Below are 12,296 nucleotides of genomic sequence, written 5' to 3' on the forward strand. Positions count from 1 at the left end.
TTCACCTAATTAGTCATCAGATAAAGACTTGTTATTTATACATACTTTGTCATTAACTCCAATGACCATGAATTTTTGCTCTGAAATGATCACGAAATGACTCAAAATATTGCGAACAAAGACGTCATTTTTTCCAGTGCACAACCATCTTTGTAATGACTTAAAACTCCTTTCTGCGTAACCTCTGCACTTTTTCAGTATATAATTTGGGTACACGGAAGTTTACCACATAATCAAGCAACAAGATTGAATATTTTCACGTTGGACTATTGTCATGGAGCGTATTCTGGATTTCCATTCAGCGAGTGTATTGCACATGCGCGTGGAGCGACCCGGCCGCGATTTAGGCCACTGGGGCATCGACTGTCCCTACGAACGCTCCTAGGTCACAACACACAACGCACGCAACTTATCTACTATCTAGGTCGCGGGGGCTCTGAACTAAATTTGGTGAAACACATTAAAATCGTATTTGGTATCAAAGATGAACGTCACAGTCGAGTACTGCGAACATTGAGTAATTATTGTGGGCTTTATTCGTAACTTAGCAACGTGTTAGTCATGTCTACACTTGCAATAATTTATTTAGCGTCGTCTCGCCCCCATGATGCGACTGAGCGACATGTCACAAGGCTGTGGGTGTTGGACACCCACCACACACCTCTGCTTCCCGGGATCATTGACATCATGACTCAATAAGTGTTACGTAGATAATTAAATGTATTTACTTACTGAAACAATTTCTACTAAAGCGTAGTCGTTTCAAGGGCGGATTGTAACACGAGGTCGTAGGTTCATTTTAATTCATTATTCAGTACCTGACTTTTTGAGACCTGTGATTTGGAATTGACTCATGGACATTCATGTTTGGATACTTAGGTTATCAACGCATTAACCTATGCCAAGTAGTGGATCAAATTATCCGTCAAAAGCAACGGCGGATCCAGGGGGTAGGTCACAAGGTCATGACCCCCCCCTGGGCCAGGTTCAGGACCTAAGAGGACTAATAATTGAAATGGTTAAACACGATGTTTTTGTTATAAGTATAAGATAATTTTTATTCCGAGTGAATAGGTAGAGTATTTTTGCTGAAGAATTCGTGCTCGTTACTAAGAATCCGCTGTCCGGGTTGTCTACATTACATGCTGTATCTCATGCAGGGCCGTCTTAACCTATGGTGCAGGGTGACCGAATAACCCGGGCGCCTCGGTCTCAGGGGCGCCGCGGGACGCCCCACCACCAGGAAATTTCGAAGAAATTACACCCGTTCGATAAGGAAGTTCCACAGCTCGCTACGCTCGCGAGTAAATGACTGTCTGTGCTGTATTTCTGATTGTTTATTATTTTTATTGACGCACCGAATCAACGAACACAAATGGCACTCGCTCTAATCACGGTTCCTTTTTATTTGTACGTAATTCCCAGTCTGATTTGTGAGTCTTCAAACAAATAATCTAAAAAAGTTCGCGCTCGCTGCGCTCGCGGCTACTTGTTGCTTTACAATGTACTTAATCAGGTGCTTTTGTGTCGTAGGCTCAAAAAATTTCGCGCTCGCTTCGCTCGCGCAATATGAAGTTATCAAGGCAGGATACATATAATTACCTTGCCTTGATAACTTCATAAGACAAATATAGCAAAAAAAAATATTAATGGAGTCCTCAAAAACAAAACAGTTTGCGCTTCCGACTGCTTGTTACTTTACAGCGGTTTTTAAAACATATAAACTTTTTGTGTCCCAAAATTAAAAAATTTGCGCGCTCGCTTCGCTCGCGCTAATTTTTACAATTACGTTGTCCTATCTCGAATTTCATAACTTAAATCTGGCCAACAGTTTGAGCCTACAATGATTTGGGAACATTTTAACCTACCAAAAAAGTGACTTTCGTTCGAACGTTCTTATTTATATTCCTTGTAAAGTACTTCGATCAATATGTACTACTCATAATCTTTCAATAGATACATAGATGGCGCTTGGGTGATGATTGCACCCAGGCGCTACATGAGCTAGAGACGGCCCTAATCTCATGAACCCTTACCAATAGTAAGACAATTGAAGTTTTCACAGAAAATGTTTTACTGTTGCTGCAATAAAAAACGTACGCGCCCTTTTCTGCGTACACAATACTTTTCAAACGTTAAGTCTTCAACCTGAAAAAAATCTCGCGCTTGCTATGATCGCGCTTTCTTGTATTTGTGCTGTATATTTGTTATACAGCAAGAAAGCATTTTCATTTACTTTTAGTCCTCGAACTGAATAAAAATTTTCGCGCACGCTTTTTTCAATTTCGCATCTGTGATTATGTCCAAGAAATCGCGTTCGCTCAGCTCGGACCATTTTCTAGATAAAAAAACTTTTTTTAAACTTAGTCCTCGACCTGAACACAAAATTTTCGCGCTCGCTTCGCTCGCGCTTTTTTGTTTGGCACCTGTGTGTAGTGTATAAATATGTACGAGAAATTGCGCTCACTCTGCTCGGGCCATTTTCTACATGAAAACACTTTTCTTAACATTCGTAAAAATTTCGAGCTCGCTCCGTACGTATTTACTGTATTTATACTACTACTTTTAATATTAAAAGAAGTATACGCTACAATATAATATTTTTTGTGACTTGACCATGACTGGGTGACCCCCCCCTGGCGCCGAAGCTGGATCCGCCCTTGGTCAAAAGACTTAAGTATAATCATGATGAATTCAGATGAGACTTTTACCAACTTCTTAAACCTCATTTGCGTTAATTTGTACAGCTGTCTGGCTGTCGTCAAATAACTGCCGTTCTCAATCCGAATGGACTCCCGCAAAACCACAGGAGTTAAAAGTTATTTTGCAGCAGGCCCTTTACAAGAAATAATCTATTTTAATCCCTAGTAATATTATAAATGCGAAAGTAACTCTGTCTGTCTGTCTGTCTGTCTGTCTGTTACACTTTCACGGCTAAACCACTGAACTGATTTTAATAAAATTTGGTTCAGAGATAGAGTTTACCTAGAGAAAGAACATAGGATAGTTTTTATTCTTGGAAACGCGATATAACTGAACTCTACGCGGGTGAAGCCGCGGGTGGAAGCTAGTGTAAACATAAATTCCTAACATCCTATCAATACTAGGCAAATGATGATCGCCCTTTACCTAGGCTTAAGACAGATATGTATTTGGTATTTGTCATTATGGAGGTACTAATCGGACCACATACTATTACAAAATATACACGTAAGTAATTGTTATTCTCACCGATAGAAACTAATTCAGTTACATTACCTATTACTACGTATTCTTTTGTTTGCATGAAAAATATATACGACACAATTACAGCAAAAGAATGTGCCGTCACGAACCCTTACTTTGACCTTGGCAGTGGCTATCCAACACAATACCTACGGGGTAATCCCACTAGAAGCCGCGGGCGGAGAGTGGGTGTCACTATTTACTCACGTTTTCCATTTAAAAACAAGTTTAAACTCCCACAGATTAATTTTTGCTTACCTGTGATGAGTAGTGGGATACAACTTCCTTACAAATTAAAATATTTTCGAAATCTATTATGAATTTATGACGTGCCTTTCAGTTTGGTTCACGGTTAAGCAGATGATCCGGTGTTGATGAAATTGTAACTGGATGGATGGATAAAAAAATATAATAGGTAATCATCCGCCTAGTCTTTTCCCAACTATTTTGGGTACAGCGAATCGGATTCAGCGAAGCTCGAAACGACTACCTATTTCACTTTCTCATCCCAGTTAGGACCTCGATGAAGCTGGTTATTGACTTCTGACTCCGCCAAATAAACATGCCTTCCAAAAACATAGGAGCTCTTTCATTCAGGGGTCGACCACACCAAGCGTTGTTTAACCACAGATTACTATAATAGTTACCCCAGGGGCCCGATTCTCCTAAGTTAATAATGTCAAAATCGAATAGAAATCGGATCGCAATATGATCGCAATAGCAGTTTTAACCATATCGGGCATTCTGCTACTAATAAAAGACCAATCGTATTCGATTGACATTTGATTGGTGTGCGATTGGTCTGCTATTTTGGTAATTTTGGTCTATACGGTAGTTTGCTGTACAATCATTTTGCAATCGTAAATCATTTGCAGACAAAATGATTCATTATTGAATGACAGAAAAGAGTAAAAACGTTTATTTCAAAGAAAAAATAGCGGAATGCCACATACGCTTCAATCGTAATCGAGTCGGAATCGGATCTCAGTCGAATCGAGTCGAACTAGAATCGTATGTTGTTTAAGTAAAATTAGGAGAATCGGGCCCCAGCTGTCATTCGAAAGATACAAAAAATATAGGTACCAATCAAATTTTTCGAGTTGTTGAGTTCCTTTACAACACATACAATTAAACCGCAAAATTCGACTCTCGATATTTAAGTAGAAATAAACAAGTATTTACCTAGATATCTAATTAGGTGATTTACTTAAGCATCCATTGACACGATTTCACAATCCATATCAACGGATTGATTGCCTATGAATAATAGCTATGTGCCTCCAAATACTAGATAAGTAGATAAAAAGAATATAGCTAGTACCTAATTATAATGAGTTAAAGATAGCTAATTTTGAGACAAGAATGTCATCATGTAGGATGATAGTTCAGCGTTTAAAACAGGCCAATTAGTGCAGGGTGGAGCTATGCAAAGTGACCTACAAATATATAAATAACTTAGGTCACCGGTCTGCCCCACTTTGTCATGAATAAACGGACTGCAAGCGATCCATACCGAGCCTTTTATATCCATCTCTGTTTTATACAGCCTTCACAATCTAACAATATGCTTACACCTACTGATTAGGCTAAAAATATCTACTTTAGGGAGAATACATGTGTATTCTCCCAAGTATAACTTACGGTTGTGAGACTTGGGCTCTGACTGAAAGCCACAGGAACAAACTTGCCAAGTGCCAGAGAGCTATGGAACGGAGTATTCTAGGGATCAAATTAAAAGACAAAGTTAGAACCATAGATATCAGACTCAAAACCAAACTTACAGACATCCTCTTACGCATCGATCAATTAAAATGGAGATGGACCGGACATATGATCCGATGCAAGAAGGAAAAATGGAGTAAACAGGTAACAGTCTGGTACCCAAGAGACGGGCTTAGGAAGCGAGGTCGCCAAGTGAGAAGATGGGAGGATGAGCTAAGAACGACCCTGGGTCCTCTTTGGATGAGAGTGGCGGAGGATAGAAAACAGTGGAAGGAGTTGGAGGAGGCCTATGTCGAAAGGCACACCGAGCGAAGAGACATACTGTAAATGTTATGAGTGTTGCATGAATAGTTTTAAGTAGAAAGTATTGTATCTTAGTTCGGAATAAAGGGCTTATTATCTTATCTACTTTAGATTTTCAAAATTCTAAACTACTTCAAAAAAAGTTGACTTACCATTGAAAGTGGGTATTTTTTTGCATAGATACTTAGCTAAGTAAAAATCCAAAAATCAGTTTTTTTTCTTTTTAGTAGGTTTTAATTGATTTTTAGCGGGAAAATAATTATATGAATCAAAACAAAGAAATACTTCATTGATTTTGTTTTTGCTAGTCGCCTCTTATGCCCGCCTTTACACTCGTAAGTTTAACTCACGTAGGTAGGTACCTTAATAATAACTTATTGTTCGGGATACCCAGAACGTTAAACCTTTTTTAATGTAAAACACTAAAACCTGTAATGTAGGAACCTCTTTGTGTCTGTATTTTGTTTTATCTTTTTTTTAATTTTCGCTGTCAAAAATAAGCCTTGCGGAATACAACACTTTTATAAATTTTCACGAAGCATTTTTTATTGATTTAATATACAGTCCTATTCATTGGTCCTTCGAGCCGGATAAAATAAGAAGAACTATAAAATAAGAACTAATTACGGCCTACGTGGAAACCTATATAATTTGGAGGAACTGGACGCGGATATGCATACAGTGGTGTTCATTGATAACATTGATAATCTTATTCATTGTAGGCAAAGGTACCCAGTGCTCTAAATATAGGTAAGGTAATAGGTATTTCAGCTAAGTGAAAATTGTTAAGGTTAGTACTACCTATTTATTTATTTAGGCTGTTGTAACCAGATAAATAATTTATCTGCAGTTAACTAGCTTCAGTGCTAAACTAAGCAGAAACTAGGTGTGTTATATACATAGTGATTATTGTAATACATCTTTAAGGGTTATTTTAGGTTTTCTGTTAAGTTTTCACTAATGTAAGTTAGTATCAGGCAGTCTATTAGGTAGGTACTCTTATTTGTATACTTTAACTTGTTGTATTCCCTTATTATTATTTGCAAGTCTTATTTCTAAGTTTGTGAGACATTAAGAATTGGTATTAACTTATTTAACATTACAGTGTAATTAATACCGGTCTCCAAAATGACCGACAAGGAGTCAGTCAGAAAACGCGCGAGTTGCAAGGGTCGGTTGACAGCATTTACCAACTATGTCAACGAGTTGGATGAGTCATTGGATGCGTCACAGGTGTGCGAATTGCAACTACGTTTGGGTAAGATGGAAAGTTTATTTTCACAATTTGACGAGGTTCAGTCAAAATTAGAGTGTTTAGCTGATGATGTTAATAGTCAACTACCGGAGCGTAACGAGTTTGAATCTAAGTATTATAAGATCTTTGCAAAGGCTCAAGACTTACTTACACGTAACTTGAAACCAACTAAGAATGAACCTTTGGAAAGTGATTATAGTTCAGCACAAACGCGTAATCGCAGGCTTGTTAAATTACCTACCATACAACTGCCTAAGTTTAGTGGTTCCTATGAGAAATGGTTGGAATTCCATGACACGTTCTCTAGTAGTGTTGCCCAAATGCAAGAACAAGACGAGACTTAGCCAGTCTTGGTCTTGGTCTTGCGCCAATACACCTGGTCTTGGTCTTGGTCTTGGTCTTGCGCTCCCAGTCTTGGTCTTGGTCTTGGTCTTGCAGCAAGAGTCTTGCAAGTCTTGCAAATACCTATTAGTCTATTACTATTTATTAAAGTTTACTTTAAATCTTAGAAAAACGTATTAGAATTGGAACATTGTGAGCTTGAATTAACATAGCCATAGTAAAGATCAAGCAGATTATTAAATAACTGAAGATTTGATAAGAAATTCGAAAAATCAACTGACCTACATGTCGTTTTCCATGGAAGTAACTGTTTCTTAATAAACATTTATGATTTATAAGCTTACATTTGCTAAAACATGTAAAAAAACAAATTAATTACAATAACTTGACTGTAAGTATTTTAAAGAACAATACTTATCTGTCTAGAAAGAGATTGAACCCTCGACTTATAAGAAATTTAATAAAAGAGTTTTACGATTTATCATTTATTTTTTACATATAAGTGAATGTTTTGGAGTACATCTATACTAATATTATAAAGCTGAAGAGTTCGTTTGTATGTTTGATGACAGAAGTTTTAAAATAAATAAATAAGTCCTGAACGTCACATACCTCCAAAGTTACTATTCCTCGTGGACGAAGTCGCGGGCACAGCTAGGAAATACTTACTCTCATCATCTCTCTCATAGATATTCGGGCTGGTAAGTAATACAAAACTCTTATCGCAGGCTTTTTATTTTATTAGTAGGTAAGTACCTACGCGTTTTATATTATTTTATTAGTTTTGTAGAATTAATTCCAATTAAGAAAAAAAAGAAAACACTTAATTCCAATTCTTCCTTCATACTTTTACGGGCTTAGGACCGTCAGAAACATTTTTCGTAATAAAACCGAAACAAAGTGATGTAAGTTGACAATGACGTATTATCAGGCCTCTGTCACTCTCTGTACTTGCGCGCGATAAATGCCTACCGCTCGCTGGGTTACCGGCAGCCCCACGCGGCTCAGGGCGCACAACAGTCACACGCGCCGCGCGCAACACAATATTTTTATTTCGTGCGGGTTGATCACTCCTCGGTTGCGTAACATTATTAGATTGTTAGGCGCAGCGTACAATCTTCTTGCTACCCTTAAATTGTCACCAGCTATTGCGTACACGCGTACCATTTGTAGGTACTCGATATTCGAGTAGCGACGGTTCCTATCACTCATCATGCAAGACGTTTTAAAACCTATTTTTAAGTAAAAGGCGGCATTTATCAAAGTCCACGTGGACTCTTTGAAAAGTGCCGTCGTCGTCTTTGGCGGTGCCGTCGTGCCGCTCGTGGAATGAATCTCATTGGATGACAGTCCACGTGGACTGTGCTAGATTGGCTTACGATATTTTGTCTCGTAAAAAATGGAGATGGAACGATCACTCGACTCGAGCGCTGGGAAGGTACCTACTTTCTACCGTTTGATACGTACATTATTAACAGAATGTTTCTTATTTCTAATGTATTAATTATTTTTCTTTGCACCTATTATCTTAATTAATGCTGTAAAAATAATAATCGTGCCTAGTGGTATTTTATGTCGGATACATTGAGTGGACCACCTTTGTAAGACGACTAAAAAGTCGCGGTGTATTTAAAAGTGGCTACAATATTTATTAAACGGGTGATATTTGAACACTTTTGCTATTTTTTCTTGTAAAAACTTAAGAAATATAATGACTAAATGTACAATAATAGTACCTAAGTAATTAGTTTAAAACCATATAAGTAATCAATATTATAATATATACTTACTAGAATGAATTAATATGACATCTACTACCTATCCTTACCATTTTATCCTAATCATAATACTACTTGCTTGATCAGTATAATGTATTCATTTTCATTCTAAGCACTCTGAAACTTATTTATTCTTTGGAACACCTGTATGTACTCTACTAGGAAATTATTTTGCATGAGTATACGTATTACGTACGCCCTATGGCGGCAATCAAATAGTGTCAAATGTTATGATTTCGGCGTGGCGGCAACGATTGTTGTAGATTTCAAAAAAAGCCGCCGGCGCGTGTATCATAACCATGTACTTCCGAAAAGCGGCAAATTTCTTTGAGAAGTAAGTACAAAACCTTTGATGCCGCATTATCAAAGTGCCGATGGTTAAAACATAACTAGGCATGCACTCAGTTTGATTTTAATAGATATTTTTTTATTCGCTATGTTTATGGTATTAGTGGTAATGCGCATAGGTCCAGTTTTTCATATTCTTTGATACAGTTTTTAGCGTCTCATAGAATTCCTAAGCGTACCTACCTATACACCGAACTGTTACACCTAACTACTCAGTGAAATAGCGCTAAGTCCTAGCTGCAAGACGCAAGAGTCTTGCAGGCTAAGTCTTGTTCTTGCTCAAGTCTTGCACGGTCAGTCTTGGTCTTGGTCTTGCTAAAAATACGCGGTCTTGTTCTTGGTCTTGGTCTTGCAAAAACGCAAGAACAAGACCAAGACTGCAAGACCAAGACTGAATTTGGGCAACACTATTCTCTAGCTTGATACATTGTAATGATGATATTGATGACGTCAACAAGTTTCATTATCTTAAAGCGTGTCTCGAGGGATCAGCTGCTGTTGTGATCCAATCCATTGAGTTTTCCGCCAACAACTATTCTGTGGCGTGGAAGATATTATGCGATCGCTATGACAACAAGCGGGTTTTAATAAACAACCATGTTGCAGCATTATTCAACCTCGAGACTGTTAAAAAAGAGTCTTCCGTAGCTTTAAAACGTGTCATTGATTATGTGAATAAGAATTTGCGTTCATTGGAATCGTTAGGAGAGCCAACAGATCATTGGGACACACTGTTGATTCACATGGTATCAACCAAATTGGATTCTAAAACCTTTCGAGAATGGGAAGAATTTAAAGGTAGGTTTGTTAAGGACAAGTCAGTTACTTTGAACATATTTTTTGACTTCTTGCGAAGCCGGTCAGATTTGTTAGAGACTATTGAAATGTCACAGATTAGTGCTAATAAGTCATCTCTTACTAACATTAAACATAAAAGCATGGTGTCTGTAACCAGTGCGCCAGATAAGCAGTCTAATTCATTAAATCATTGCCCGAAGTGTAGCGGTGAACATAATCTTAATAACTGTTCACAATTTTTAGATCTTAGTAATGAACAGAGGTTGAAGTTACTACCACAATACAAGATATGTTTTAACTGTTTCCGTTCGGGTCATTATGCAAATCGGTGCAAAGCAAGAGGCTGCAAAGTGTGTAAGCGCAAGCACAACACTCTTGTTCATATTACTGATGGTAATGCTAACCCGTCAATTGAACCATCAACCTCTATCGGTAACGGCAATAACAGCAGTGAAGTTGCGAAGCCATTGCCCAATAACAACGTAACATTGTCGGCACAAGTCACGGCGGATGTACGAAATAAAGGAGAAGTTCTTTTGGCCACTTCTTTGTTAAAACTTTATGATAGCAGTAACCGCGAACATCTTGGTCGTGCTGTTCTTGACAGTGGTAGTACGTGCTGCCTTATCACAGAGAAATTCTGTAATTCATTAAGTTTGCCGACTATTAAGGTAAGCGAGACATTAATTGGCATTAATAATTCCAACTCACTAATAAGTAAAATGTGTTGCGTTCCGATAAAATCATTGAATGAAAACTTTTCTGTAAATATTAATTGTTACATCTTACCTTCTATCACTGAAGAAGTGCCTTGTCGTCAACTTAATCTTAATGACATAAATATTCCGAGTGATTTATGTCTAGCTGATCCTCATTTCTATGCACCATCCTCCGTGGACTTAATTATAGGTGCAGATGTTTTCTGGGACATCTTGGGTACAGAAAAGATAAACCTCGGTATAGGTAAACCGGTACTATTTGAGACTAGACTAGGTTGGATAGTTTCAGGCCCTATGGTTAATAGTGGTCAAGTGTCGCGTTCACCCTCATTAATTTGTAATTTTACGAATATTCATCATTCTGAAGCTAATGTTTTACAGAATGACTCAAGTACCGATGACATCCAAAACCGTTTAATGCGTTTTAGGCAGCTTGAGGAAGTTAGCCATCAGTCATCAGTACATTCTCTAGAAGAAAAAATGTGTGAAGAGCACCTTATTAGAAACACTACGTGTCTGAAAGATGGCCATTTTTGTGTTAGATTAACGTTAAAACAATCACATTATAACTTAGGTCACTCTGAACATAAATCTAAGCTGTGTTTGCTTTCATTAGAGCGTAGCGTTCAGAGTCAGACATCATTTAGCATTCGTTATTGTGATTTTATGAAAGAGTATTTAGAGTTTAACCATATGTCTTTATGTGCACCTGATTCACAGAAGGTTGCATATTTAATAGCTCATCATGGCCTTGTCTGTGAAAGTACTTTAACTACTGAAGGAACCGTTGAGCTGAATTCAACTGAAATACCATTACATAGATGGAAATCAAATATTCCTCAAGTATTACCCGATCATATAGGCCATTCTTCATTTAGTTTGAATATTGGTTCAATAGAACCTTGTAAAATGTTAGGTTTGAGCTGGCTTACTGAGACTGACGTCTTAGTATTTTCATTGAATCCCGATATTAATAAAGTCATGACAAAGCGTGGGACATTTTTTACAATTGCTCAAATTTTTGATTCTCTGGGTCTATTAGCTCCTTGCATTATTGTCATAAAAACCCTCATGCAAAAGCTTTGGGTATTTAAATTGGGATGGGACGATGAGCTGCCGTCTGAAATATCCAGAATTTGGTCCAAGATCTTACGCGACTTACCATTATTAAATGCATTGAGAGTTCCACGGATCGTACTATGTGACTTTTGGACTGACTCAACGATTGTTTTAGGTTGGATTAAAATGTTGCCAATAAAGTTACAACCTTTTGTACGTAACCGTGTCGCTGAGATATTGGACAAATCTGCGGTTTGTTCTTGGAGGCATGTTCCCACAGACTTAAATCCAGCTGACCATATTATATCATGTGGAACAGATGTAACTTCTTTACAATCCTTAGATTCATGGTGGTCAAGCCCTGAATTTTTACGATATGATGTCTCTAAATGGCCTGATGATCCAACAGTTGCAACGAAAAAACTTCCCGAAATTGGGTCCGAAGTTTCTCTACTCGTTACAAATAAAAATTCTCGACCATTTTTTATAGACTTTGATAGATTTTCAAACTTCACTACACTCAAACGATCGGTTGCATACGTATTGAGATTTATAAGTCGTTGTAAAAAAGAGGAGTTATCTAAACATCTATTTCTTACCACTCATGAGTTAAAACAGGCTCTACGTGTTATTATACGAATTTCACAAAAGGAATCATTCCCCGAATACGCACTGTTTTTGAATAAAAAGGAACTACCCAAAAAGAGTCCCTTAAATAAGTTTAATGTGTTTATAGACGACCAAAAT

The sequence above is a fragment of the Helicoverpa zea genome, chromosome 28 (assembly GCF_022581195.2).
Source record: "Helicoverpa zea isolate HzStark_Cry1AcR chromosome 28, ilHelZeax1.1, whole genome shotgun sequence".
Taxonomy (NCBI): Eukaryota; Metazoa; Arthropoda; class Insecta; order Lepidoptera; family Noctuidae; genus Helicoverpa; species Helicoverpa zea.